This window comes from Oncorhynchus mykiss, unplaced genomic scaffold, assembly GCF_013265735.2.
Source record: "Oncorhynchus mykiss isolate Arlee unplaced genomic scaffold, USDA_OmykA_1.1 un_scaffold_325, whole genome shotgun sequence".
In the NCBI taxonomy this organism is placed as follows: domain Eukaryota; kingdom Metazoa; phylum Chordata; class Actinopteri; order Salmoniformes; family Salmonidae; genus Oncorhynchus; species Oncorhynchus mykiss.
Window position 1 is genome coordinate 22745 of NW_023493774.1, and position 24682 is coordinate 47426.

The window sequence follows — 24682 nt, forward strand, 5'->3', positions numbered from 1 at the left end:
TCAATGCAATCGAGTTTTTCTTTTTCTTTTAGGGTTTAACAAGGTTTCTCACCTGTTACCTGTGGCTTGACTTTAGATGTGGCCAGTTCGATTACCCTGCAGACTATAAGAGTGTCTTCAGAATATGGCCAATTTGACATGAATTTAAAAATGCCTCTTATAGGGTCTGCATTTGAGAGTGTTTATTATGAATTGTTATTTCACTGTGTGAACTAAAAAACTGTCAGAAGTGGGATTTGAACCCACGCCTCCATGGGAGACTGCGACCTGAACGCAGCGCCTTAGACCGCTCGGCCATCCTGACTACAGCACAGTAACTGGGTATCGGGTTAAAGTGTATGCGTTAAAAGTAGAAATATGAACAACGCTCTAAAATCACCACAGAGACCAGAACAACTATGCACGATACTGACTTGCACTTTCAATAGTCATTTGTTTTTACAAATTAAAAAGTCCAGTCATTGATTTAAAACCTGTTTAGGATATGGCAGACATATGCCCCCTTTGGAGAGATTGGGTACCCCTAGTAAACTGAAAAAAAAATCTGTCAACAATTGCTAATATATGCAAATAAAAATTATTATTGGATAGAAAACACTCTAAAGATTCTAAAACCGTTGGAATTATGTCTGTAAGTATAGCAGAACTCACAGGGCAGGCATTCTTCCAAACTAGTTTTTGTGGCCATGAAAGTTGGAGCAACTTTGACGTCATGGCCCCCACCCTTCCCAACCAGTTATGATTCTGGGGAGACTTTCTATCTCTTCCGCTAGATGTCCTCTTTGAGTAGAGCTTTGAATCGTTCAAGTCCCGTGAGAATTGACCCTATGGGAGTGAAATTAGTGCGTTCCACGAGAAAATAGGCTGTGCGTAGGGGCGCGAATTGGTCCCAGCCATTCCTTTGTTCCAGCACTCAAGAGAGGGGCAGACGATGGCCGATTGAAGTTTGTTTTGTGTGTCTAAAACATCATAAAGCTTGCTTCTGCACTTAGTTTGACCTGTTTAGTCGACATATAATATGTAATTTTGAAGTTTTGATGCGCAACTTTTCCGGACCAGAGGACGTTTTGGGTGCATTTCAGCTGATGTTATTAGCCTGTTAGATCTCTAGGGGCGCTATTTCATTTTTGGATAAAAAACGTTCCCGTTTTAAGCGCGATATTTTGTCACGAAAAGATGCTCGACTATGCATATTCTTGACAGTTTTGGAAAGAAAACACTCTGAAGTTTCAGAATCTGCAAAGATTTTGTCTGTAAGTGCCCCAGAACTCATTCTACAGGCGAAACCAAGATGATGCATCAACCAGGAATTAGCAGAATTTCTGAAGCTCTGTTTTCCATTGTCTCCTTATATGGCTGTGATTGCGCAAGGAATGAGCCTACACTTTCTGTCGTTCGCCCAAGGTCTTAGCAGCATTGTGACGTATTTGTAGGCATATCATTGGAAGATTGACCATAAGAGACTACATTTTCCAAGTGTCCGCCTGGTGTCCTGCGTGGAATTCGGTGCGCAATTGCCAGCTGCTTGTACTTTACCATTTGATTCAGGGGAGAAAGCATGTGTCCAAGAACGATGTATCAATGAAGAGATATGTGAAAAACACCTTGATGATTGATTCTAAACATCGTTTGCCATGTTTTCAGTCGATATTATGGAGTTAATTTGGAAAAAAGTTTGCGTTTTGAGGACTGAATTTTCGGGTTTTTTTTGGTAGCCAAATGTGATGTATAAAACGGAGCTATTTCTAATACACAAAGAATCTTTTTGGAAAAACTGAGCATCTGCTATCCAACTGAGAGTATCCTCATTGAAAACATCAGAAGTTCTTCAAAGGTAAATTATTTTATTTGAAGGCTTTTATGTTTTTGTTGAAATGTTGCGTGCTGGATGCTAACGCTAATGCTAACGCTAAATCCTTTGTTTGCTAGCTACTGTTACACAAATTATTGTTTTCCTATGGTTGAGAAGCATATTTTGAAAATCTGAGATGACAGTGTTGTTTACAAAAGGCTAAGCTTGCGAGATGGCATATTTATTTCATTTCATTTGCGATTTTCATGAATAGTTAACGTTGCGTTATGGTAATGAGCTTGAGGCTGTAGTCACGATACCGGATCCGGGTTTGGGAGATCAGAGAGGTTAACTAGGTGTCATTTACGTTACCTTAAGTCATTTATTTTTCAACTGGATTTTACAAAGGTGCATGACATGCAGGCGCTAAAAAGTTGTCAGGAGGGGGTTTCAAACCATGCCTATAGGGGAGTCTGCGACCTGAATGACTTAATGGTTATTTTCAATGCAATCGAGTTTTTCTTTTTCTTTTAGGGTTTAACAAGGTTTCTCACCTGTTACCTGTGGCTTGACTTTAGATGTGGCCAGTTCGATTACCCTGCAGACTATAAGAGTGTCTTCAGAATATGGCCAATTTGACATGAATTTAAAAATGCCTCTTATAGGGTCTGCATTTGAGAGTGTTTATTATGAATTGTTATTTCACTGTGTGAACTAAAAAACTGTCAGAAGTGGGATTTGAACCCACGCCTCCATGGGAGACTGCGACCTGAACGCAGCGCCTTAGACCGCTCGGCCATCCTGACTACAGCACAGTAACTGGGTATCGGGTTAAAGTGTATGCGTTAAAAGTAGAAATATGAACAACGCTCTAAAATCACCACAGAGACCAGAACAACTATGCACGATACTGACTTGCACTTTCAATAGTCATTTGTTTTTACAAATTAAAAAGTCCAGTCATTGATTTAAAACCTGTTTAGGATATGGCAGACATATGCCCCCTTTGGAGAGATTGGGTACCCCTAGTAAACTGAAAAAAAAATCTGTCAACAATTGCTAATATATGCAAATAAAAATTATTATTGGATAGAAAACACTCTAAAGATTCTAAAACCGTTGGAATTATGTCTGTAAGTATAGCAGAACTCACAGGGCAGGCATTCTTCCAAACTAGTTTTTGTGGCCATGAAAGTTGGAGCAACTTTGACGTCATGGCCCCCACCCTTCCCAACCAGTTATGATTCTGGGGAGACTTTCTATCTCTTCCGCTAGATGTCCTCTTTGAGTAGAGCTTTGAATCGTTCAAGTCCCGTGAGAATTGACCCTATGGGAGTGAAATTAGTGCGTTCCACGAGAAAATAGGCTGTGCGTAGGGGCGCGAATTGGTCCCAGCCATTCCTTTGTTCCAGCACTCAAGAGAGGGGCAGACGATGGCCGATTGAAGTTTGTTTTGTGTGTCTAAAACATCATAAAGCTTGCTTCTGCACTTAGTTTGACCTGTTTAGTCGACATATAATATGTAATTTTGAAGTTTTGATGCGCAACTTTTCCGGACCAGAGGACGTTTTGGGTGCATTTCAGCTGATGTTATTAGCCTGTTAGATCTCTAGGGGCGCTATTTCATTTTTGGATAAAAAACGTTCCCGTTTTAAGCGCGATATTTTGTCACGAAAAGATGCTCGACTATGCATATTCTTGACAGTTTTGGAAAGAAAACACTCTGAAGTTTCAGAATCTGCAAAGATTTTGTCTGTAAGTGCCCCAGAACTCATTCTACAGGCGAAACCAAGATGATGCATCAACCAGGAATTAGCAGAATTTCTGAAGCTCTGTTTTCCATTGTCTCCTTATATGGCTGTGATTGCGCAAGGAATGAGCCTACACTTTCTGTCGTTCGCCCAAGGTCTTAGCAGCATTGTGACGTATTTGTAGGCATATCATTGGAAGATTGACCATAAGAGACTACATTTTCCAAGTGTCCGCCTGGTGTCCTGCGTGGAATTCGGTGCGCAATTGCCAGCTGCTTGTACTTTACCATTTGATTCAGGGGAGAAAGCATGTGTCCAAGAACGATGTATCAATGAAGAGATATGTGAAAAACACCTTGATGATTGATTCTAAACAACGTTTGCCATGTTTTCAGTCGATATTATGGAGTTAATTTGGAAAAAAGTTTGCGTTTTGAGGACTGAATTTTCGGTTTTTTTTTGGTAGCCAAATGTGATGTATAAAACGGAGCTATTTCTAATACACAAAGAATCTTTTTGGAAAAACTGAGCATCTGCTATCCAACTGAGAGTATCCTCATTGAAAACATCAGAAGTTCTTCAAAGGTAAATTATTTTATTTGAAGGCTTTTATGTTTTTGTTGAAATGTTGCGTGCTGGATGCTAACGCTAATGCTAACGCTAAATCCTTTGTTTGCTAGCTACTGTTACACAAATTATTGTTTTCCTATGGTTGAGAAGCATATTTTGAAAATCTGAGATGACAGTGTTGTTTACAAAAGGCTAAGCTTGCGAGATGGCATATTTATTTCATTTCATTTGCGATTTTCATGAATAGTTAACGTTGCGTTATGGTAATGAGCTTGAGGCTGTAGTCACGATACCGGATCCGGGTTTGGGAGATCAGAGAGGTTAACTAGGTGTCATTTACGTTACCTTAAGTCATTTATTTTTCAACTGGATTTTACAAAGGTGCATGACATGCAGGCGCTAAAAAGTTGTCAGGAGGGGGTTTCAAACCATGCCTATAGGGGAGTCTGCGACCTGAATGACTTAATGGTTATTTTCAATGCAATCGAGTTTTTCTTTTTCTTTTAGGGTTTAACAAGGTTTCTCACCTGTTACCTGTGGCTTGACTTTAGATGTGGCCAGTTCGATTACCCTGCAGACTATAAGAGTGTCTTCAGAATATGGCCAATTTGACATGAATTTAAAAATGCCTCTTATAGGGTCTGCATTTGAGAGTGTTTATTATGAATTGTTATTTCACTGTGTGAACTAAAAAACTGTCAGAAGTGGGATTTGACCCCACGCCTCCATGGGAGACTGCGACCTGAACGCAGCGCCTTAGACCGCTCGGCCATCCTGACTACAGCACAGTAACTGGGTATCGGGTTAAAGTGTATGCGTTAAAAGTAGAAATATGAACAACGCTCTAAAATCACCACAGAGACCAGAACAACTATGCACGATACTGACTTGCACTTTCAATAGTCATTTGTTTTTACAAATTAAAAAGTCCAGTCATTGATTTAAAACCTGTTTAGGATATGGCAGACATATGCCCCCTTTGGAGAGATTGGGTACCCCTAGTAAACTGAAAAAAAAATCTGTCAACAATTGCTAATATATGCAAATAAAAATTATTATTGGATAGAAAACACTCTAAAGATTCTATAACCGTTGGAATTATGTCTGTAAGTATAGCAGAACTCACAGGGCAGGCATTCTTCCAAACTAGTTTTTGTGGCCATGAAAGTTGGAGCAACTTTGACGTCATGGCCCCCACCCTTCCCAACCAGTTATGATTCTGGGGAGACTTTCTATCTCTTCCGCTAGATGTCCTCTTTCAGTAGAGCTTTGAATCGTTCAAATCCCGCGAGAATTGACCCTATGGGAGTGAAATTAGTGCGTGCCACGAGAAAATAGGCTGTGCGTAGGGGCGCGAATTGGTCCCAGCCATTCCTTTGTTCCAGCACTCAAGAGAGGGGCAGACGATGGCCGATTGAATTGAAGTTTGTTTTGTGTGTCTAAAACATCATAAAGCTTGCTTCTGCACTTAGTTTGACCTGTTTAGTCGACATATAATATGTAATTTTGAAGTTTTGATGCGCAACTTTTCCGGACCAGAGGACGTTTTGGGTGCATTTCAGCTGATGTTATTAGCAGTAGCTAATACAAAGACGCAAGACTTGAAACCAAACGATGTATTGGGTAAGTCTGAAGCCTTCCAGAACATTCTGAACGAAGACCATCGAAGGTAAGGGAATATTTATGCTTAAATCTGTGTTTCTGTTGACTCCAACATTACGTAGAAATGTAGCTTGGAACTGAGCGCCGTCTCAGCATATTGAATAGTGTGCGATTTCTGTAACGTTAAAAGTAAATCTAACAAAGCGGTTGCATAAAGAAGCAGTGTATCTTTCTAACTATATGTAGAACATGTATATTTAGTCAAAGTTTATGATGTCTATTTACGTTACCTTGCCGCGCTACCTAGATTTCCTGCGGGCATTTTTGAGTAATTTCTGAACGTGAACTCACTGTAAATGGACATTTATGGATATAAATGGCATATTATTGAAAAAAAAAATGTACTGTGTAACATGTCATATTACTGTCATCTGATGAAGATTTTCAAAAGGTTAGTGAACGATTTATTTTTTAATCCTGCGTTTGTTGATTGCATGTTTTGGCTATTCAAATGAGCTGTGTCTGGTGGTGGTTTTACATATATATGTGCTATGTTTTCGCCGTAAAACATTTTAGAAATCTGACTTGCTGGCTAGATGAACAAGGTGTTTATCTTTCATTTGAGCTATGGACTTGGACTTGTTAATGTGTGGAGGTTAAATATTTGTAAGAATATTTTTGCGTTCCATGCGCCACCGTTTCAGCTGAACGTGGGAGGGTTGATTCCCAATTGGGAACCAATATCGTAGACAGGTTAACCTCAATATGGCCTTCAATGGGAAAGAGTAGTAAATCGCCATTGAATGAGCGCTAAACTGGCATCAGAATATGGCCATTCTGATATAAATGATAAAATTCCTCAGATAAGACTGAAAAAGTGTCTGGAAATATCAGCAACCATCAGGGTAAGAGTGACAACAGGTCCACATGGGGGAAATCCTTACAAATGGCTTAATGGGTCATTTCAACGCAATCGTGTTATTATTTATTTTTAGGGTTTAACAAGGCAGCTCACCTGTGACTTGACATTAGATGCGGCGACTTCGATTACCCTGCAGACGATATTCTTGTTCTTCCCGCCAATACAATCCACTGACAACGACCGACGAGTTCTGCGTTCCGAGATCATTTTTGTTATTTGCCTGTTTGGGGCCCGCCTGTGAAATTGCGCGATTCTTGCAATTCTCTTTCAGCCTCTCATCAACTAGCTGTTTTTGCAGAATATTAAAAATAGGATAGTTATTCACTACTCATATTAACTAGGTGTCATTTACGTTACCTTAAGTCATTTATTTTTCAACTGGATTTTACAAAGGTGCATGACATGCAGGCGCTAAAAAGTTGTCAGGAGGGGGTTTCCAACCATGCCTATAGGGGAGTCTGCGACCTGAATGACTTAATGGTTATTTTCAATGCAATCAAGTTTTTTATTTTTATTTTAGGGTTTAACAAGGTTTCTCACCTGTTACCTGTGGCTTGACTTTAGATGTGGCCAGTTCGATTACCCTGCAGACTATAAGAGTGTCTTCAGAATATGGCCAATTTGACATGAATTTAAAAATGCCTCAGATAGGGTCTGCATTTGAGAGTGTTTATTATGAATTGTTATTTCACTGTGTGAACTAAAAAACTGTCAGAAGTGGGATTTGAACCCACGCCTCCATGGGAGACTGCGACCTGAACGCAGCGCCTTAGACCACTCGGCCATCCTGACTACAGCACAGTAACTGGGTATCGGGTTAAAGTGTATGCGTTAAAAGTAGAAATATGAACAACGCTCTAAAATCACCACAGAGACCAGAACAACTATGCACGATACTGACTTGCACTTTCAATAGTCATTTGTTTTTACAAATTAAAAAGTCCAGTCATTGATTTAAAACCTGTTTAGGATATGGCAGACATATGCCCCCTTTGGAGAGATTGGGTACCCCTAGTAAACTGAAAAAAAAATCTGTCAACAATTGCTAATATATGCAAATAAAAATTATTATTGGATAGAAAACACTCTAAAGATTCTATAACCGTTGGAATTATGTCTGTAAGTATAGTAGAACTCACAGGGCAGGCATTCTTCCAAACTAGTTTTTGTGGCCATGAAAGTTGGAGCAACTTTGACGTCATGGCCCCCACCCTTCCCAACCAGTTATGATTCTGGGGAGACTTTCTATCTCTTCCGCTAGATGTCCTCTTTCAGTAGAGCTTTGAATCGTTCAAATCCCGCGAGAATTGACCCTATGGGAGTGAAATTAGTGCGTGCCACGAGAAAATAGGCTGTGCGTAGGGGCGCGAATTGGTCCCAGCCATTCCTTTGTTCCAGCACTCAAGAGAGGGGCAGACGATGGCCGATTGAATTGAAGTTTGTTTTGTGTGTCTAAAACATCATAAAGCTTGCTTCTGCACTTAGTTTGACCTGTTTAGTCGACATATAATATGTAATTTTGAAGTTTTGATGCGCAACTTTTCCGGACCAGAGGACGTTTTGGGTGCATTTCAGCTGATGTTATTAGCAGTAGCTAATACAAAGACGCAAGACTTGAAACCAAACGATGTATTGGGTAAGTCTGAAGCCTTCCAGAACATTCTGAACGAAGACCATCGAAGGTAAGGGAATATTTATGCTTAAATCTGTGTTTCTGTTGACTCCAACATTACGTAGAAATGTAGCTTGGAACTGAGCGCCGTCTCAGCATATTGAATAGTGTGCGATTTCTGTAACGTTAAAAGTAAATCTAACAAAGCGGTTGCATAAAGAAGCAGTGTATCTTTCTAACTATATGTAGAACATGTATATTTAGTCAAAGTTTATGATGTCTATTTACGTTACCTTGCCGCGCTACCTAGATTTCCTGCGGGCATTTTTGAGTAATTTCTGAACGTGAACTCACTGTAAATGGACATTTATGGATATAAATGGCATATTATTGAAAAAAAAAATGTACTGTGTAACATGTCATATTACTGTCATCTGATGAAGATTTTCAAAAGGTTAGTGAACGATTTATTTTTTAATCCTGCGTTTGTTGATTGCATGTTTTGGCTATTCAAATGAGCTGTGTCTGGTGGTGGTTTTACATATATATGTGCTATGTTTTCGCCGTAAAACATTTTAGAAATCTGACTTGCTGGCTAGATGAACAAGGTGTTTATCTTTCATTTGAGCTATGGACTTGGACTTGTTAATGTGTGGAGGTTAAATATTTGTAAGAATATTTTTGCGTTCCATGCGCCACCGTTTCAGCTGAACGTGGGAGGGTTGATTCCCAATTGGGAACCAATATCGTAGACAGGTTAACCTCAATATGGCCTTCAATGGGAAAGAGTAGTAAATCGCCATTGAATGAGCGCTAAACTGGCATCAGAATATGGCCATTCTGATATAAATGATAAAATTCCTCAGATAAGACTGAAAAAGTGTCTGGAAATATCAGCAACCATCAGGGTAAGAGTGACAACAGGTCCACATGGGGGAAATCCTTACAAATGGCTTAATGGGTCATTTCAACGCAATCGTGTTATTATTTATTTTTAGGGTTTAACAAGGCAGCTCACCTGTGACTTGACATTAGATGCGGCGACTTCGATTACCCTGCAGACGATATTCTTGTTCTTCCCGCCAATACAATCCACTGACAACGACCGACGAGTTCTGCGTTCCGAGATCATTTTTGTTATTTGCCTGTTTGGGGCCCGCCTGTGAAATTGCGCGATTCTTGCAATTCTCTTTCAGCCTCTCATCAACTAGCTGTTTTTGCAGAATATTAAAAATAGGATAGTTATTCACTACTCATATTAACTAGGTGTCATTTACGTTACCTTAAGTCATTTATTTTTCAACTGGATTTTACAAAGGTGCATGACATGCAGGCGCTAAAAAGTTGTCAGGAGGGGGTTTCCAACCATGCCTATAGGGGAGTCTGCGACCTGAATGACTTAATGGTTATTTTCAATGCAATCAAGTTTTTTATTTTTATTTTAGGGTTTAACAAGGTTTCTCACCTGTTACCTGTGGCTTGACTTTAGATGTGGCCAGTTCGATTACCCTGCAGACTATAAGAGTGTCTTCAGAATATGGCCAATTTGACATGAATTTAAAAATGCCTCAGATAGGGTCTGCATTTGAGAGTGTTTATTATGAATTGTTATTTCACTGTGTGAACTAAAAAACTGTCAGAAGTGGGATTTGAACCCACGCCTCCATGGGAGACTGCGACCTGAACGCAGCGCCTTAGACCACTCGGCCATCCTGACTACAGCACAGTAACTGGGTATCGGGTTAAAGTGTATGCGTTAAAAGTAGAAATATGAACAACGCTCTAAAATCACCACAGAGACCAGAACAACTATGCACGATACTGACTTGCACTTTCAATAGTCATTTGTTTTTACAAATTAAAAAGTCCAGTCATTGATTTAAAACCTGTTTAGGATATGGCAGACATATGCCCCCTTTGGAGAGATTGGGTACCCCTAGTAAACTGAAAAAAAAATCTGTCAACAATTGCTAATATATGCAAATAAAAATTATTATTGGATAGAAAACACTCTAAAGATTCTATAACCGTTGGAATTATGTCTGTAAGTATAGTAGAACTCACAGGGCAGGCATTCTTCCAAACTAGTTTTTGTGGCCATGAAAGTTGGAGCAACTTTGACGTCATGGCCCCCACCCTTCCCAACCAGTTATGATTCTGGGGAGACTTTCTATCTCTTCCGCTAGATGTCCTCTTTCAGTAGAGCTTTGAATCGTTCAAATCCCGCGAGAATTGACCCTATGGGAGTGAAATTAGTGCGTGCCACGAGAAAATAGGCTGTGCGTAGGGGCGCGAATTGGTCCCAGCCATTCCTTTGTTCCAGCACTCAAGAGAGGGGCAGACGATGGCCGATTGAATTGAAGTTTGTTTTGTGTGTCTAAAACATCATAAAGCTTGCTTCTGCACTTAGTTTGACCTGTTTAGTCGACATATAATATGTAATTTTGAAGTTTTGATGCGCAACTTTTCCGGACCAGAGGACGTTTTGGGTGCATTTCAGCTGATGTTATTAGCAGTAGCTAATACAAAGACGCAAGACTTGAAACCAAACGATGTATTGGGTAAGTCTGAAGCCTTCCAGAACATTCTGAACGAAGACCATCGAAGGTAAGGGAATATTTATGCTTAAATCTGTGTTTCTGTTGACTCCAACATTACGTAGAAATGTAGCTTGGAACTGAGCGCCGTCTCAGCATATTGAATAGTGTGCGATTTCTGTAACGTTAAAAGTAAATCTAACAAAGCGGTTGCATAAAGAAGCAGTGTATCTTTCTAACTATATGTAGAACATGTATATTTAGTCAAAGTTTATGATGTCTATTTACGTTACCTTGCCGCGCTACCTAGATTTCCTGCGGGCATTTTTGAGTAATTTCTGAACGTGAACTCACTGTAAATGGACATTTATGGATATAAATGGCATATTATTGAAAAAAAAAATGTACTGTGTAACATGTCATATTACTGTCATCTGATGAAGATTTTCAAAAGGTTAGTGAACGATTTATTTTTTAATCCTGCGTTTGTTGATTGCATGTTTTGGCTATTCAAATGAGCTGTGTCTGGTGGTGGTTTTACATATATATGTGCTATGTTTTCGCCGTAAAACATTTTAGAAATCTGACTTGCTGGCTAGATGAACAAGGTGTTTATCTTTCATTTGAGCTATGGACTTGGACTTGTTAATGTGTGGAGGTTAAATATTTGTAAGAATATTTTTGCGTTCCATGCGCCACCGTTTCAGCTGAACGTGGGAGGGTTGATTCCCAATTGGGAACCAATATCGTAGACAGGTTAACCTCAATATGGCCTTCAATGGGAAAGAGTAGTAAATCGCCATTGAATGAGCGCTAAACTGGCATCAGAATATGGCCATTCTGATATAAATGATAAAATTCCTCAGATAAGACTGAAAAAGTGTCTGGAAATATCAGCAACCATCAGGGTAAGAGTGACAACAGGTCCACATGGGGGAAATCCTTACAAATGGCTTAATGGGTCATTTCAACGCAATCGTGTTATTATTTATTTTTAGGGTTTAACAAGGCAGCTCACCTGTGACTTGACATTAGATGCGGCGACTTCGATTACCCTGCAGACGATATTCTTGTTCTTCCCGCCAATACAATCCACTGACAACGACCGACGAGTTCTGCGTTCCGAGATCATTTTTGTTATTTGCCTGTTTGGGGCCCGCCTGTGAAATTGCGCGATTCTTGCAATTCTCTTTCAGCCTCTCATCAACTAGCTGTTTTTGCAGAATATTAAAAATAGGATAGTTATTCACTACTCATATTAACTAGGTGTCATTTACGTTACCTTAAGTCATTTATTTTTCAACTGGATTTTACAAAGGTGCATGACATGCAGGCGCTAAAAAGTTGTCAGGAGGGGGTTTCCAACCATGCCTATAGGGGAGTCTGCGACCTGAATGACTTAATGGTTATTTTCAATGCAATCAAGTTTTTTATTTTTATTTTAGGGTTTAACAAGGTTTCTCACCTGTTACCTGTGGCTTGACTTTAGATGTGGCCAGTTCGATTACCCTGCAGACTATAAGAGTGTCTTCAGAATATGGCCAATTTGACATGAATTTAAAAATGCCTCAGATAGGGTCTGCATTTGAGAGTGTTTATTATGAATTGTTATTTCACTGTGTGAACTAAAAAACTGTCAGAAGTGGGATTTGAACCCACGCCTCCATGGGAGACTGCGACCTGAACGCAGCGCCTTAGACCACTCGGCCATCCTGACTACAGCACAGTAACTGGGTATCGGGTTAAAGTGTATGCGTTAAAAGTAGAAATATGAACAACGCTCTAAAATCACCACAGAGACCAGAACAACTATGCACGATACTGACTTGCACTTTCAATAGTCATTTGTTTTTACAAATTAAAAAGTCCAGTCATTGATTTAAAACCTGTTTAGGATATGGCAGACATATGCCCCCTTTGGAGAGATTGGGTACCCCTAGTAAACTGAAAAAAAAATCTGTCAACAATTGCTAATATATGCAAATAAAAATTATTATTGGATAGAAAACACTCTAAAGATTCTATAACCGTTGGAATTATGTCTGTAAGTATAGTAGAACTCACAGGGCAGGCATTCTTCCAAACTAGTTTTTGTGGCCATGAAAGTTGGAGCAACTTTGACGTCATGGCCCCCACCCTTCCCAACCAGTTATGATTCTGGGGAGACTTTCTATCTCTTCCGCTAGATGTCCTCTTTCAGTAGAGCTTTGAATCGTTCAAATCCCGCGAGAATTGACCCTATGGGAGTGAAATTAGTGCGTGCCACGAGAAAATAGGCTGTGCGTAGGGGCGCGAATTGGTCCCAGCCATTCCTTTGTTCCAGCACTCAAGAGAGGGGCAGACGATGGCCGATTGAATTGAAGTTTGTTTTGTGTGTCTAAAACATCATAAAGCTTGCTTCTGCACTTAGTTTGACCTGTTTAGTCGACATATAATATGTAATTTTGAAGTTTTGATGCGCAACTTTTCCGGACCAGAGGACGTTTTGGGTGCATTTCAGCTGATGTTATTAGCAGTAGCTAATACAAAGACGCAAGACTTGAAACCAAACGATGTATTGGGTAAGTCTGAAGCCTTCCAGAACATTCTGAACGAAGACCATCGAAGGTAAGGGAATATTTATGCTTAAATCTGTGTTTCTGTTGACTCCAACATTACGTAGAAATGTAGCTTGGAACTGAGCGCCGTCTCAGCATATTGAATAGTGTGCGATTTCTGTAACGTTAAAAGTAAATCTAACAAAGCGGTTGCATAAAGAAGCAGTGTATCTTTCTAACTATATGTAGAACATGTATATTTAGTCAAAGTTTATGATGTCTATTTACGTTACCTTGCCGCGCTACCTAGATTTCCTGCGGGCATTTTTGAGTAATTTCTGAACGTGAACTCACTGTAAATGGACATTTATGGATATAAATGGCATATTATTGAAAAAAAAAATGTACTGTGTAACATGTCATATTACTGTCATCTGATGAAGATTTTCAAAAGGTTAGTGAACGATTTATTTTTTAATCCTGCGTTTGTTGATTGCATGTTTTGGCTATTCAAATGAGCTGTGTCTGGTGGTGGTTTTACATATATATGTGCTATGTTTTCGCCGTAAAACATTTTAGAAATCTGACTTGCTGGCTAGATGAACAAGGTGTTTATCTTTCATTTGAGCTATGGACTTGGACTTGTTAATGTGTGGAGGTTAAATATTTGTAAGAATATTTTTGCGTTCCATGCGCCACCGTTTCAGCTGAACGTGGGAGGGTTGATTCCCAATTGGGAACCAATATCGTAGACAGGTTAACCTCAATATGGCCTTCAATGGGAAAGAGTAGTAAATCGCCATTGAATGAGCGCTAAACTGGCATCAGAATATGGCCATTCTGATATAAATGATAAAATTCCTCAGATAAGACTGAAAAAGTGTCTGGAAATATCAGCAACCATCAGGGTAAGAGTGACAACAGGTCCACATGGGGGAAATCCTTACAAATGGCTTAATGGGTCATTTCAACGCAATCGTGTTATTATTTATTTTTAGGGTTTAACAAGGCAGCTCACCTGTGACTTGACATTAGATGCGGCGACTTCGATTACCCTGCAGACGATATTCTTGTTCTTCCCGCCAATACAATCCACTGACAACGACCGACGAGTTCTGCGTTCCGAGATCATTTTTGTTATTTGCCTGTTTGGGGCCCGCCTGTGAAATTGCGCGATTCTTGCAATTCTCTTTCAGCCTCTCATCAACTAGCTGTTTTTGCAGAATATTAAAAATAGGATAGTTATTCACTACTCATATTAACTAGGTGTCATTTACGTTACCTTAAGTCATTTATTTTTCAACTGGATTTTACAAAGGTGCATGACATGCAGGCGCTAAAAAGTTGTCAGGAGGGGGTTTCCAACCATGCCTATAGGGGAGTCTGCGACCTGAATGACTTAATGGTTATTTTCAATGCAATCAAGTTTTTTATTTTTATTTTAGGGTTTAACAAGGTTTCTCACCTGTTACCTGTGGCTTGACTTTAGATGTGGCCAGTTCGATTACCCTGCAGACTATAAGAGTGTCTTCAGAATATGGCCAATTTGACATGAATTTAAAAATGCCTCAGATAGGGTCTGCATTTGAGAGTGTTTATTATGAATTGTTATTTCACTGTGTGAACTAAAAAACTGTCAGAAGTGGGATTTGAACCCACGCCTCCATGGGAGACTGCGACCTGAACGCAGCGCCTTAGACCACTCGGCCATCCTGACTACAGCACAGTAACTGGGTATCGGGTTAAAGTGTATGCGTTAAAAGTAGAAATATGAACAACGCTCTAAAATCACCACAGAGACCAGAACAACTATGCACGATACTGACTTGCACTTTCAATAGTCATTTGTTTTTACAAATTAAAAAGTCCAGTCATTGATTTAAAACCTGTTTAGGATATGGCAGACATATGCCCCCTTTGGAGAGATTGGGTACCCCTAGTAAACTGAAAAAAAAATCTGTCAACAATTGCTAATATATGCAAATAAAAATTATTATTGGATAGAAAACACTCTAAAGATTCTATAACCGTTGGAATTATGTCTGTAAGTATAGTAGAACTCACAGGGCAGGCATTCTTCCAAACTAGTTTTTGTGGCCATGAAAGTTGGAGCAACTTTGACGTCATGGCCCCCACCCTTCCCAACCAGTTATGATTCTGGGGAGACTTTCTATCTCTTCCGCTAGATGTCCTCTTTCAGTAGAGCTTTGAATCGTTCAAATCCCGCGAGAATTGACCCTATGGGAGTGAAATTAGTGCGTGCCACGAGAAAATAGGCTGTGCGTAGGGGCGCGAATTGGTCCCAGCCATTCCTTTGTTCCAGCACTCAAGAGAGGGGCAGACGATGGCCGATTGAATTGAAGTTTGTTTTGTGTGTCTAAAACATCATAAAGCTTGCTTCTGCACTTAGTTTGACCTGTTTAGTCGACATATAATATGTAATTTTGAAGTTTTGATGCGCAACTTTTCCGGACCAGAGGACGTTTTGGGTGCATTTCAGCTGATGTTATTAGCAGTAGCTAATACAAAGACGCAAGACTTGAAACCAAACGATGTATTGGGTAAGTCTGAAGCCTTCCAGAACATTCTGAACGAAGACCATCGAAGGTAAGGGAATATTTATGCTTAAATCTGTGTTTCTGTTGACTCCAACATTACGTAGAAATGTAGCTTGGAACTGAGCGCCGTCTCAGCATATTGAATAGTGTGCGATTTCTGTAACGTTAAAAGTAAATCTAACAAAGCGGTTGCATAAAGAAGCAGTGTATCTTTCTAACTATATGTAGAACATGTATATTTAGTCAAAGTTTATGATGTCTATTTACGTTACCTTGCCGCGCTACCTAGATTTCCTGCGGGCATTTTTGAGTAATTTCTGAACGTGAACTCACTGTAAATGGACATTTATGGATATAAATGGCATATTATTGAAAAAAAAAATGTACTGTGTAACATGTCATATTACTGTCATCTGATGAAGATTTTCAAAAGGTTAGTGAACGATTTATTTTTTAATCCTGCGTTTGTTGATTGCATGTTTTGGCTATTCAAATGAGCTGTGTCTGGTGGTGGTTTTACATATATATGTGCTATGTTTTCGCCGTAAAACATTTTAGAAATCTGACTTGCTGGCTAGATGAACAAGGTGTTTATCTTTCATTTGAGCTATGGACTTGGACTTGTTAATGTGTGGAGGTTAAATATTTGTAAGAATATTTTTGCGTTCCATGCGCCACCGTTTCAGCTGAACGTGGGAGGGTTGATTCCCAATTGGGAACCAATATCGTAGACAGGTTAACCTCAATATGGCCTTCAATGGGAAAGAGTAGTAAATCGCCATTGAATGAGCGCTAAACTGGCATCAGAATATGGCCATTCTGATATAAATGATAAAATTCCTCAGATAAGACTGAAAAAGTGTCTGGAAATATCAGCAACCATCAGGGTAAGAGTGACAACAGGTCCACATGGGGGAAATCCTTACAAATGGCTTAATGGGTCATTTCAACGCAATCGTGTTATTATTTATTTTTAGGGTTTAACAAGGCAGCTCACCTGTGACTTGACATTAGATGCGGCGACTTCGATTACCCTGCAGACGATATTCTTGTTCTTCCCGCCAATACAATCCACTGACAACGACCGACGAGTTCTGCGTTCCGAGATCATTTTTGTTATTTGCCTGTTTGGGGCCCGCCTGTGAAATTGCGCGATTCTTGCAATTCTCTTTCAGCCTCTCATCAACTAGCTGTTTTTGCAGAATATTAAAAATAGGATAGTTATTCACTACTCATATTAACTAGGTGTCATTTACGTTACCTTAAGTCATTTATTTTTCAACTGGATTTTACAAAGGTGCATGACATGCAGGCGCTAAAAAGTTGTCAGGAGGGGGTTTCCAACCATGCCTATAGGGGAGTCTGCGACCTGAATGACTTAATGGTTATTTTCAATGCAATCAAGTTTTTTATTTTTATTTTAGGGTTTAACAAGGTTTCTCACCTGTTACCTGTGGCTTGACTTTAGATGTGGCCAGTTCGATTACCCTGCAGACTATAAGAGTGTCTTCAGAATATGGCCAATTTGACATGAATTTAAAAATGCCTCAGATAGGGTCTGCATTTGAGAGTGTTTATTATGAATTGTTATTTCACTGTGTGAACTAAAAAACTGTCAGAAGTGGGATTTGAACCCACGCCTCCATGGGAGACTGCGACCTGAACGCAGCGCCTTAGACCACTCGGCCATCCTGACTACAGCACAGTAACTGGGTATCGGGTTAAAGTGTATGCGTTAAAAGTAGAAATATGAACAACGCTCTAAAATCACCACAGAGACCAGAACAACTATGCACGATACTGACTTGCACTTTCAATAGTCATTTGTTTTTACAAATTAAAAAGTCCAGTCATTGATTTAAAACCTGTTTAGGATATGGCAGACATATGCCCCCTTTGGAGAGATTGGGTACCCCTAGTAAACTGAAAAAAAAATCTGTCAACAATTGCTAATATATGCAAATAAAAATTATTATTGGATAGAAAACACTCTAAAGATTCTATAACCGTTGGAATTATGTCTGTAAGTATAGTAGAACTCACAGGGCAGGCATTCTTCCAAACTAGTTTTTGTGGCCATGAAAGTTGGAGCAACTTTGACGTCATGGCCCCCACCCTTCCCAACCAGTTATGATTCTGGGGAGACTTTCTATCTCTTCCGCTAGATGTCCTCTTTCAGTAGAGCTTTGAATCGTTCAAATCCCGCGAGAATTGACCCTATGGGAGTGAAATTAGTGCGTGCCACGAGAAAATAGGCTGTGCGTAGGGGCGCGAATTGGTCCCAGCCATTCCTTTGTTCCAGCACTCAAGAGAGGGGCAGACGATGGCCGATTGAATTGAAGTTTGTTTTGTGTGTCTAAAACATCATAAAGCTTGCTTCTGCACTTAGTTTGACCTGTTTAGTCGACATATAATATGTAATTTTGAAGTTTTGATGCGCAACTTTTCCGGACCAGAGGACGTTTTGGGTGCATTTCAGCTGATGTTATTAGCCTGTTAGATCTCTAGGGGCGCTATTTCATTTTTGGATAAAAAACGTTCCCGTTTTAAGCGCGATATTTTGTCACGAAAAGATGCTCGACTATGCATATTCTTGACAGTTTTGGAAAGAAAACACTCTGAAGTTTCAGAATCTGCAAAGATTTTGTCTGTAAGTGCCCCAGAACTCATTCTACAGGCGAAACCAAGATGATGCATCAACCAGGAATTAGCAGAATTTCTGAAGCTCTGTTTTCCATTGTCTCCTTATATGGCTGTGATTGCGCAAGGAATGAGCCTACACTTTCTGTCGTTCGCCCAAGGTCTTATTAGCATTGTGACGTATTTGTAGGCATATCATTGGAAGATTGACCATAAGAGACTACATTTTCCAAGTGTCCGCCTGGTGTCCTGCGTGGAATTCGGTGCGCAATTGCCAGCTGCTTGTACTTTACCATTTGATTCAGGGGAGAAAGCATGTGTCCAAGAACGATGTATCAATGAAGAGATATGTGAAAAACACCTTGATGATTGATTCTAAACAACGTTTGCCATGTTTTCAGTCGATATTATGGAGTTAATTTGGAAAAAAGTTTGCGTTTTGAGGACTGAATTTTCGGTTTTCTTTTGGTAGCCAAATGTGATGTATAAAACGGAGCTATTTCTAATACACAAAGAATCTTTTTGGAAAAACTGAGCATCTGCTATCCAACTGAGAGTATCCTCATTGAAAACATCAGAAGTTCTTCAAAGGTAAATTATTTTCTTTGAAGGCTTTTATGTTTTTGTTGAAATGTTGCGTGCTGGATGCTAACGCTAATGCTAACGCTAAATCCTTTGTTTGCTAGCTACTGTTACACAAATGATTGTTTTCCTATGGTTGAGAAGCATATTTTGAAAATCTGAGATGACAGTGTTGTTTACAAAAGGCTAAGCTTGCGAGATGGCATATTTATTTCATTTCATTTGCGATTTTCATGAATAGTTAACGTTGCGTTATGGTAATGAGCTTGAGGCTGTAGTCACGATACCGGATCCGGGTTTGGGAGATCAGAGAGGTTAACTAGGTGTCATTTACGTTACCTTAAGTCATTTATTTTTCAACTGGATTTTACAAAGGTGCATGACATGCAGGCGCTAAAAAGTTGTCAGGAGGGGGTTTCAAACCATGCCTATAGGGGAGTCTGCGACCTGAATGACTTAATGGTTATTTTCAATGCAATCGAGTTTTTCTTTTTCTTTTAGGGTTTAACAAGGTTTCTCACCTGTTACCTGTGGCTTGACTTTAGATGTGGCCAGTTCGATTACCCTGCAGACTATAAGAGTGTCTTCAGAATATGGCCAATTTGACATGAATTTAAAAATGCCTCAGATAGGGTCTGCATTTGAGAGTGTTTATTATGAATTGTTATTTCACTGTGTGAACTAAAAAACTGTCAGAAGTGGGATTTGAACCCATGCCTCCATGGGAGACTGCGACCTGAACGCAGCGCCTTAGACCGCTCGGCCATCCTGACTACAGCACAGTAACTGGGTATCGGGTTAAAGTGTATGCGTTAAAAGTAGAAATATGAACAACGCTCTAAAATCACCACAGAGACCAGAACAACTATGCACGATACTGACTTGCACTTTCAATAGTCATTTGTTTTTACAAATTAAAAAGTCCAGTCATTGATTTAAAACCTGTTAAGGATATGGCAGACATATGCCCCCTTTGGAGAGATTGGGTACCCCTAGTAAACTGAAAAAAAAATCTGTCAACAATTGCTAATATATGCAAATAAAAATTATTATTGGATAGAAAACACTCTAAAGATTCTAAAACCGTTGGAATTATGTCTGTAAGTATAGCAGAACTCACAGGGCAGGCATTCTTCCAAACTAGTTTTTGTGGCCATGAAAGTTGGAGCAACTTTGACGTCATGGCCCCCACCCTTCCCAACCAGTTATGATTCTGGGGAGACTTTCTATATCTTCCGCTAGATGTCCTCTTTCAGTAGAGCTTTGAATCGTTCAAATCCCGCAAGAATTGACCCTATGGGAGTGAAATTAGTGCGTGCCACGAGAAAATAGGCTGTGCGTAGGGGCGCGAATTGGTCCCAGCCATTCCTTTGTTCCAGCACTCAAGAGAGGGGCAGACGATGGCCGATTGAATTGAAGTTTGTTTTGTGTGTCTAAAACATCATAAAGCTTGCTTCTGCACTTAGTTTGACCTGTTTAGTCGACATATAATATGTAATTTTGAAGTTTTGATGCGCAACTTTTCCGGACCAGAGGACGTTTTGGGTGCATTTCAGCTGATGTTATTAGCAGTAGCTAATACAAAGACGCAAGACTTGAAACCAAACGATGTATTGGGTAAGTCTGAAGCCTTGCAGAACATTCTGAACGAAGACCATCGAAGGTAAGGGAATATTTATGCTTAAATCTGTGTTTCTGTTGACTCCAACATTACGTAGAAATGTAGCTTGGAACTGAGCGCCGTCTCAGCATATTGAATAGTGTGCGATTTCTGTAACGTTAAAAGTAAATCTAACAAAGCGGTTGCATAAAGAAGCAGTGTATCTTTCTAACTATATGTAGAACATGTATATTTAGTCAAAGTTTATGATGTCTATTTACGTTACCTTGCCGCGCTACCTAGATTTCCTGCGGGCATTTTTGAGTAATTTCTGAACGTGAACTCACTGTAAATGGACATTTATGGATATAAATGGCATATTATTGAAAAAAAAAATGTACTGTGTAACATGTCATATTACTGTCATCTGATGAAGATTTTCAAAAGGTTAGTGAACGATTTATTTTTTAATCCTGCGTTTGTTGATTGCATGTTTTGGCTATTCAAATGAGCTGTGTCTGGTGGTGGTTTTACATATATATGTGCTATGTTTTCGCCGTAAAACATTTTAGAAATCTGACTTGCTGGCTAGATGAACAAGGTGTTTATCTTTCATTTGAGCTATGGACTTGGACTTGTTAATGTGTGGAGGTTAAATATTTTTAAGAATATTTTTGCGTTCCATGCGCCACCGTTTCAGCTGAACGTGGGAGGGTTGATTACCAATTGGGAACCAATATCGTAGACAGGTTAACCTCAATATGGCCTTCAATGGGAAAGAGTAGTAAATCGCCATTGAATGAGCGCTAAACTGGCATCAGAATATGGCCATTCTGATATAAATGATAAAATTCCTCAGATAAGACTGAAAAAGTGTCTGGAAATATCAGCAACCATCAGGGTAAGAGTGACAACAGGTCCACATGGGGGAAATCCTTACAAATGGCTTAATGGGTCATTTCAACGCAATCGTGTTATTATTTATTTTTAGGGTTTAACAAGGCAGCTCACCTGTGACTTGACATTAGATTTGGCGACTTCGATTACCCTGCAGACGATATTTTTGTTCTTCCCGCCAATACAATCCACTGACAACGACCGACGAGTTCTGCGTTCCGAGATTATTTTTGTTATTTGCCTGTTTGGGGCCCGCCTGTGAAATTGCGCGATTCTTGCAATTCTCTTTCAGCCTCTCATCAACTAGCTGTTTTTGCAGAATATTAAAAATACGATAGTTATTCACTACTCATATTAACTAGGTGTCATTTACGTTACCTTAAGTCATTTATTTTTCAACTGGATTTTACAAAGGTGCATGACATGCAGGCGCTAAAAAGTTGTCAGGAGGGGGTTTCAAACCATGCCTATAGGGGAGTCTGCGACCTGAATGACTTAATGGTTATTTTCAATGCAATCAAGTTTTTTCTTTTTCTTTTAGGGTTTAACAAGGTTTCTCACCTGTTACCTGTGGCTTGACTTTAGATGTGGCCAGTTCGATTACCCTGCAGACTATAAGAGTGTCTTCAGAATATGGCCAATTTGACATGAATTTAAAAATGCCTCAGATAGGACCAAGAAAGTGTCTGGAGCTTCCCGTCAGGGTAAGAGTGACAACAGGTTTCCACATGTCAAAATGGGGGAAATCTTAGCAAATGGCTTAATGGTTATTCATGAGAATCGTGTTGTTGTATTGTTGAGTGTATCATGGGATCTCACCTGAAATCTGTGGCTTGACTACAAACCTGTAACCTATGCAACTGTGGCCTATAGAGCTAGAAGGCTGGATAACCAGGTGTGTAAAGGTGTGAAGTGGGATAGATGGCCTGCAGTCCTATCCCAAATGGACAACTAATCCCTATGTACTTGCGGAGATCTGAGAGGATGCGATTGGTATAAGAAACACGACTAAACTTCAACCTCCGGAGGGGTCAAAAAAATGCATTTTCATTGTCGGCAGGATTTGAACCTGCGCAGGAAGATCCTAATGGATTTCTAGTCCATCGCCTTAACGACTCGGCCACGACAACGTTGACAGAAGAAAACAGGCTTGTTAGGAGTGAATGGGCCAACAGGCATAGCCTACAGAAAGTGAAATTTAACAACTGAAAGATAATGCAGTAACTCATTATAATGCAATAACACAAAATGTTCCCCTCATTCATTTGTTATTAAGTCCAGCTGTTTTCTTATTTAACCTTGATCTTTGCTCAGCTCCAGAAGGTCTGCATTTGAGAGTGTTTATTATGAATTGTTATTTCACTGTGTGAAGTTGTTATTTCATCATTCTTATTATTACTGCTGAGCAGCATGACTCCTGAGAGGCACTAAAAAACTGTCAGAAGTGGGATTTGAACCCACGCCTCCATGGGAGACTGCGACCTGAACGCAGCGCCTTAGAACGCTCGGCCATCCTGACTACAGCACAGTAACTGGGTATCGGGTTAAAGTGTATGCGGTAAAAGTAGAAATATGAACAACGCTCTAAAATCACCACAGAGACCAGAACAACTATGCACGATACTGACTTGCACTTTCAATAGTCATTTGTTTTTATAAATTAAAACGTCCAGTCATTGATTTAACCTCAATATGGCCTTCAATGGGAAAGAGTAGTAAATCGTCATTGAATGAGCGCTAAACTGGCATCAGAATATGGCCATTCTGATATAAATGATAAAATTCCTCAGATAAGACTGAAAAAGTGTCTGGAAATATCAGCAACCATCAGGGTAAGAGTGACAACAGGTCCACATGGGGGAAATCCTTACAAATGGCTTAATGGGTCATTTCAACGCAATCGTGTTATTATTTATTTTTAGGGTTTAACAAGGCAGCTCACCTGTGACTTGACATTAGATGCGGCGACTTCGATTACCCTGCAGACGATATTTTTGTTCTTCCCGCCAATACAATCCACTGACAACGACCGACGAGTTCTGCGTTCCGAGATTATTTTTGTTATTTGCCTGTTTGGGGCCCGCCTGTGAAATTGCGCGATTCTTGCAATTCTCTTTCAGCCTCTCATCAACTAGCTGTTTTTGCAGAATATTAAAAATACGATAGTTATTCACTACTCATATTAACTAGGTGTCATTTACGTTACCTTAAGTCATTTATTTTTCAACTGGATTTTACAAAGGTGCATGACATGCAGGCGCTAAAAAGTTGTCAGGAGGGGGTTTCAAACCATGCCTATAGGGGAGTCTGCGACCTGAATGACTTAATGGTTATTTTCAATGCAATCGAGTTTTTTCTTTTTCTTTTAGGGTTTAACAAGGTTTCTCACCTGTTACCTGTGGCTTGACTTTAGATGTGGCCAGTTCGATTACCCTGCAGCCTAAGAGTGTCTTCAGAATATGGCCAATTTGACATGAATTTAAAAATGCCTCAGTTAGGACCAAAAAAGTGTCTGGAGCTTCCCGTCAGGGTAAGAGTGACAACAGGTTTCCACATGTCAAAATGGGGGAAATCTTAGCAAATGGCTTCATGGTTATTCATGAGAATCGTGTTGTTGTATTGTTGAGTGTATCATGGGATCTCACCTGAAATCTGTGGCTTGACTACAAACCTGTAACCTATGCTACTGTGGCCTATAGAGCTAGAAGGCTGGATAACCAGGTGTGTAAAGGTGTGAAGTGGGATAGATGGCCTGCAGTCCTATCCCAAATGGACAACTAATCCCTATGTACTTGCGGAGATCTGAGAGGATGCGATTGGTATAAGAAACACGACTAAACTTCAACCTCCGGAGGGGTCAAAAAAATGCATTTTCGTTGTCGGCAGGATTTGAACCTGTGCAGGAAGATCCTAATGGATTTCTAGTCCATCGCCTTAACCACTCGGCCACGACAACATTGACAGAAGAAAACAAGCTTGTTAGGAGTGAATGGGCCAACAGGCATAGCCTACAGAAAGTGAAATTTAACAACTGAAAGATAATGCAGTAACTCATTATAATGCAATAACACAAAATGTTCCC

General features: G+C 39.8%; 7 non-coding genes across 7 annotated transcripts; all 7 read right to left on the reverse strand.

The window, feature by feature from the left end:
- Positions 1–221: 221 nt before the first annotated feature.
- Positions 222–304, reverse strand: trnal-cag. The gene has a single exon. It is a non-coding gene; the product is annotated as a tRNA-Leu (tRNA).
- A 2211-nt stretch (positions 305–2515) lies between these two features.
- On the reverse strand, positions 2516–2598 carry trnal-cag. Its single transcript has one exon. It is a non-coding gene; the product is annotated as a tRNA-Leu (tRNA).
- A 4748-nt stretch (positions 2599–7346) lies between these two features.
- Positions 7347–7429, reverse strand: trnal-cag. Its single transcript has one exon. It is a non-coding gene; the product is annotated as a tRNA-Leu (tRNA).
- Positions 7430–9883: 2454 nt separating this feature from the next.
- Positions 9884–9966, reverse strand: trnal-cag. The gene has a single exon. It is a non-coding gene; the product is annotated as a tRNA-Leu (tRNA).
- Positions 9967–12420: 2454 nt separating this feature from the next.
- trnal-cag lies at positions 12421–12503 on the reverse strand. Its single transcript has one exon. It is a non-coding gene; the product is annotated as a tRNA-Leu (tRNA).
- Positions 12504–14957: 2454 nt separating this feature from the next.
- Positions 14958–15040, reverse strand: trnal-cag. Its single transcript has one exon. It is a non-coding gene; the product is annotated as a tRNA-Leu (tRNA).
- A 2454-nt stretch (positions 15041–17494) lies between these two features.
- Positions 17495–17577, reverse strand: trnal-cag. Its single transcript has one exon. It is a non-coding gene; the product is annotated as a tRNA-Leu (tRNA).
- Between the last annotated feature and the right edge of the window lie 7105 nt (positions 17578–24682).